The sequence below is a fragment of the Etheostoma cragini genome, chromosome 12 (genome assembly GCF_013103735.1).
Source record: "Etheostoma cragini isolate CJK2018 chromosome 12, CSU_Ecrag_1.0, whole genome shotgun sequence".
NCBI classification, from domain to species: Eukaryota; Metazoa; Chordata; class Actinopteri; order Perciformes; family Percidae; genus Etheostoma; species Etheostoma cragini.
The window spans coordinates 7221839-7227838 of record NC_048418.1 but is presented as its reverse complement, the minus strand read 5'-3'; positions in this window follow the sequence as shown (position 1 = coordinate 7227838).

Here is a 6000-nt window from a genome sequence, read left to right as displayed (position 1 = left end):
CTTTTATTGACATGTGCTGACTCTGGCCATGATGGCAAAACAAACTCTGTTTATTGCCTTCTCATAGTACATTTGTCGTCATCTCCATGGATATTCAGGGACACACACTGTACTAATGTTTCCACTTTCAATTTGAAAAATCCCCAAGGAGCAGATGCAGCAAAAGAAAACCACACTGAACAAAGATTTCTAAGAGATGCAGATGCTTTTGCACAAGCAAATCAGTATCAGAAGGATAGTACTGACACTTTTTGCATTCAATATAATAAACCCCACCAAAAGGAATGCAGAAAGCACACTTACATTTGGTTTGTATTTCTTTATGCTCACATGATAACCATCTGTGGACTTATTTTCAATATCTCTGCTCTTCACCCAGGCTTGAAGCTGAAACCAGAACAGTGCAAGTTTTTTGATCATTTACAACAAAACAACTTCCAAATACCATGGATATAAGGCCACGCCAAAACACTTATTTATGAAATTGAATATTCAATCATAAAGAAAAAAGAAGAAAAAGAAAGAATGAAATATCACGAAATGGTGTCAACATAAAATAAAACGCTTTCAAGTCGGAGAGCGGGGTTCATTTTGCAACAAAAACAAAATACTTTCACCCACTTTCACCCATCTAGGAAATGCTTGTTCGCTTCTCGGTGTGTTTTAATCCAAACCACGATCTTTACCCTAAACTTGGCTAGTCGTTTTGGTGCCTGAACCAGCTGTCATCATCGCATGACGCTCAACTTTCTGGCTAAACTCAACTACCATGGTAGTCCCACCATCTCGCAGTGCATGCACCCGGCTCACAGTCACCTTTTGGCAGCTAAACAATTGTCGCTGGTAGCCAGCACCCTGGAGCTCTGTAGCGGCTAACTACAACCAGCAACTGTCGCTCAAATCATTCTGTCTAGCGAGCACTGGTGACGAGCTGTTCCCAGCATGCCATTTGGTGGTGCAACAGTTAAAGGTGCAATAGGTAAGACTTTCTGTCATATTTACTGAAACTGACCCTATGCTCAAGTAGAAATACATGAAGGAAGAGGTCATTTAAAAAAAAAAAGAGGCAGCCTCTAGCTCACCCAGTGAGAGCGTGCGCCCCATGTTGGCTGAGTCCTGCAGCGGCCCGGGTTTGAATCCGACCTGAGGCCCTTAGCTGCGTGTCATCCCCCATATCTCACTCCTTTCATGTCTTTCCACTGTCACTTTAATAAAAGGGAAGAATCCGGCTCCTTTAGCACCACCTACAGCCTGTAGCAAATGGCGATGGACTGAGAAGTCCTGGATCTTCGCAATCCTACCTACAGCACCTGTAATAGATGTCCCATCTCTGTACATTACACTGTACGTACATACTGTAAAGCACCACTAATAAATAAGTACCCTAAATCTCAAGAGCTCACACTGGACTCTGCATTTCCTTGGGACTTTAGCTATACACAAGCCAAGTGTAAAGTCAATCACATGTACGGTTATCAAGAAAATCGAAGGTCAGACAGACAGACACTGCTTCCATTTTAGGTAGATAACACACTTAGAATATCCATTTCTAGCACATCTATAATTAAATTGATGTGCTCAGTGTTGCTTTGGGTGGGTTTAATTCAAGAAGAAAAGAAAATAATAGACTAACAATTTCTTGTTGTTGTTTTTTTACCATTTTCAAAACATCATGCATACAGTATTTGAAAGAGAAGAAGAATGGGTCAGTCGTGAGATAGAGAGAAAGCTGTGCTGTTTGTGTGAAAAACCAGCAAGGTGATAGCCTGATGATTTCTTGTGCCCAATGTGTGAGAAACCAATGTGACAGACCAGAGAGAAAGACAGCCACCTTTGTGGCATATTACACGCAGTAAGCTGCTCTACACCATGTGAAGACTATTATGCGTTAAGTTCCACTGCTTGGGGAATGAATAGTGGAATAATTCTTTTTGAACCGGTTTAATTACTGTGAAGGTTTTACTAAAGGACAAGAGACAGAGGGAGATACAGTATAGGGAGAAACTGATTGCCCTTTATAACTCTCAAAGTCTCAAGTCCAAAAGACATGACACTGAAGCAAAATTGCTGTTCCACTGTTTTCTCCCACCGGGTGAGACTAAATGATGTCTTTTGCAAAGATAAGCACGACTTCAGTGGGGAACCCAAACATGTCCAAGGTGACAGTGTGTGTTTAATTGATTCATACGCTGCTGCTGCTGCTGTTGCTGGTGGTGGTTGTTGTTGCTATTTTTGTGTGTGTGTGTGTGTTTGTGTGTGTGTGTGTGTGTGTGTGTGTGTGTGTGTGTGTGTGTGTGTGTGTGTGGCCACATGTCAAATGAACACAGCAGTTATTGGGGGAAGGAGGACGCAGAGCAACAGAGACTGGAAAGATGAATCTTGTGAAAAAGAAATTCTGAACGAAAAGAGGGGCCGGCGGTGTGATATCTTTATGGTGAGACAGTTAAAAGGATGTTTGGATTCTAAAAAGGGTACTCACAGCAGCTGTGGATGCCAACTAACTGCATCCTTATGTGCAATATGTGGAATATTTCCAGCGCCCTAAAAAATACACGTAACCATGCAACAGCAGGGTTATATGGCATTCTCTATAGATAAAATTCTCTTTGTCTTTTCTTCTCTCTGTCTGGTGATTCTGAAACATCAGCAGGTTTTGTGTGTCCTGTTAGTCATGAATATTTGATCTTTTGAAACATTGGGGAAGTCCTTTAGACAGAAGACACACACATAAGAGTGTATTGTGTTGATGTCAAGAAGGATTCAGTGTTAATGGGCTGTTATCACAGTAGGACAACCACACAGAGGGAAGGAGAGAAAAGAAGATGGCCTAAAGGGGAATGAACATGCACAATGACACGCACACATACACACACACACAAGCACAAGTGTTGCATCTGGGGAGCAGGGGTAGCCCCAGGGCTGCAGTTCAGTCATTTCATCGGCGCCTAATGTTGATGTGAAGGGCGAGACGTCTTTTTTCGTCTCTCAACAGAGGATAAAGTCAAGCTCTGGAAATGGTTAAAGGGGGTATAGGACACAGACGGGACACATTTTACAAAAGGTTCCTACCTGTGTAACAAGGCCGCTATAACAGCACCTCTCATTGTGAAACAGCCTTGTAATTACAATATGTCTGCTTGCCTTTTAGTCATTTAGAGCAGGGGTTCTCAACCTTTTCGAGTTATGACCCCCCAGAAAAATTCTCAAGAACAGAAAAAAAGCACAAAAAAAATCTTGATTTAATTAATTTACAAATAAATCCTCCAAAGGTAGAACCAGTCAGACTATTAAAATGAGCTTAAAATCAGGCTGTGCACAACACAGCCCTAATATGTAAAGAAATTGACTAGTTGTCAAGCGAAAAGGCAATTGTGTAAAATTGTGTCTTAAGGTACTCATATTATTTTTTTTTTTTTGGCTTTTCCCCTTTCCCTTATTGTGTTATGTATATTTTTGTACACATTATGTGTTTACAAAGTGAAACAGGCAAAATTCCACCCCAAAGGGACTTGCCATCTCCAACAGAAAACAAACAGCTCTACTGTCCAGCCTTTATTTCCATGATGAACTTGCGTCACTTTGTAACACAAGTTATAATGCTCGCCTAGCTACTAGCGTGGCACGCCCACATTCTCTGCGACTGACTAGCTAGCAGTGCTTACCTAGTTACTGCGTATTTGAGACTCCCAAAGAAGATGGAACAGAAGTGTGATGTCTTACTCGCTAGCTACAACAGAGAGCTCAACACACCGGGTGAAAAGAGGAGCTGCAGCAATGTGCAGTTTGGCAAAAATATAGTTTTTTTTTATTTTAAGAAACCACATTATCCTATTCTGGTACAACCTCTAAATACAATTACGAACCTAAAAATGAGCATAATATGAGCAGTTTAAGACAGGATTTAACTGTACAAACAGTGCCAGCTGATCAAATACTAACTGGAATACTGAGGTGCCAGTTCAGGAAACACTTGATCACCCTTTGACCCTAACCTGGTCTTTGGAACACCTAGCGGGCCTAACCCTGCAGATCTGACCCCTGATTTGTACCAACTGCAGAACAGCTGCTGATCCACTCCGGAACAGCAGCAGAGTCATTAGGTTTCCATTAGAGTCAATGTGTGTATTTCCACTGACTGCGGAACGGCTGCGTCCTGACTCAGTCCCAGCTTTGGCGATCCACAGCCCTCCGGAGCAGATACGCAGAGCTTCTATTTTTACCAGAGAGCTCAACAACAATTTAGCACAGGGCAAAGATAAAAAGAAAACAAACACACACAGCGGAGCCAATCCGCAGCCGCTCCGCAGTTGGTGGAAATCCAGAGTGAGAGGTCTTTTTGGACAGTTAGGGGTTAAGAGTTGACTGGTGTAGAGAGTAAGATCTTAAATTGGATTCTAAAAGAAATTGGTAACCAGTCCAAGGGTTCTAAATCTTGGATGATGAGATGAGAGCCAAGCACATGGCACAAAGGACTGATAGAGTTAGGATAGGACTCTAGCAGGAAATGCTTCTTTTATATGTCTAATAAGACGGCAGCTAAAGCTAATTACCCTATTAACCCACCATCCAGATTCAAAGGTCAGCCTGTTCTACTTCTTGGGGACTAGGACACAGGATTTACAAGCACAAGATTTATGCATACACACCGGCAGGCATAATTCAGCTGTAAAATTAGTATGTCCTGCTTCTAACAGAGTAAGCTCAGAGGGTGTATTGTGTGTTAGGTAAGGTTCCTTCTTGTTGACACTGAGGGCAATGAATCACTACTTGTTCAAAACAAGTTAGCTCTTTGTCCTTGTTGGATCTGGTGTGTCGGAAGATGATTTTCTGCTGGGGTGGGGGCGGCTGGGGGCGCATGAAAAATATAGACAATGCTAAAAAGAAACGCAGCTTTGTGCTTTGCTTATGTATATCTGTTTATTGGGACATCAATCACTGTCAGACAAACCCAGTCCCGTCCCTCACCCTTTAACTGTGAAGTAAACCAGGTGATTCCAGAATGTTGCGTTATCCGTGTGTGATGTTAGCAAGCCAGCTAAGAGAAAATGCCTAAGGCAACTTTGGAGCTACCAGGAAGCGCATTTCTGTTCTTTTAGTGGTTTTTCACACTTCTAGCCCCTGTAGTGTACCAAGCTAGCAGATATCTACCAAACAAGTCTGTCTTATGTCCATTGAACGCACTGAGACCAAACTGAGATCTAGTCAACAAGTTAACCCACAAATCGTCGAAGCGAGAGAGCATCACTGGGATTAGTAACTGTGATATAAATAAATTCCTTTTATTTGAAATTTCATGTTTTTTCCTTTTAAATCAAATGTTAATGTTTCCCAAGCGAGAACACTTCCGTCTAGGGACCAAAGTTACGGAGTCATTTAGGGTTTCAGTATTGATGCTAGTTGCTACTGGGACTTGAACCTGAGCCAGAAGAGTGTCTCCCTAGTCTCGCCTACTCCTCACATCTTAGCTGTGATGTTGGGATAGCTTTGCCATCACGTGGTACCATTTTTTCCCTACATTTTCAAACACAGGTGCAAGCAGTGGCAAACAAGAAAAGAAGCAACAGACCAAAAGTGTTGATGTTGTCAAAAGGCGAAAGGGCATATGAGGTGACGTTTGTGATTAGACGTGGGAGTTAGATAGTCTACAAATCTTAAAAACTGGAAGGGTTAATGAACATTTAATATAATTAGATATAATTTAGAATATGTTTTAGAATATGAAAAATGCACTTTTGAATGTAATTTACACAAAGCTTACTTGGCACAAACATTGCTCAAGTGACAAAGTGATGAGGCAAACAACTCAGTCATCATCATTTGTCTTTTACCAAACTCAACTCTTTAGAGGAGGAAGAGCCTTGATGAACTCAGTTCAGCTCTCTGGAAAACTTTAATATTTTGGCATCCAAACTAATTCCTAAACAAATGCCCAATATTGACCTTGGAAGGAGTAGTTTAACAAAAGATTTTTTTAGCAGAAATTCCACTCAGTTAACCTTT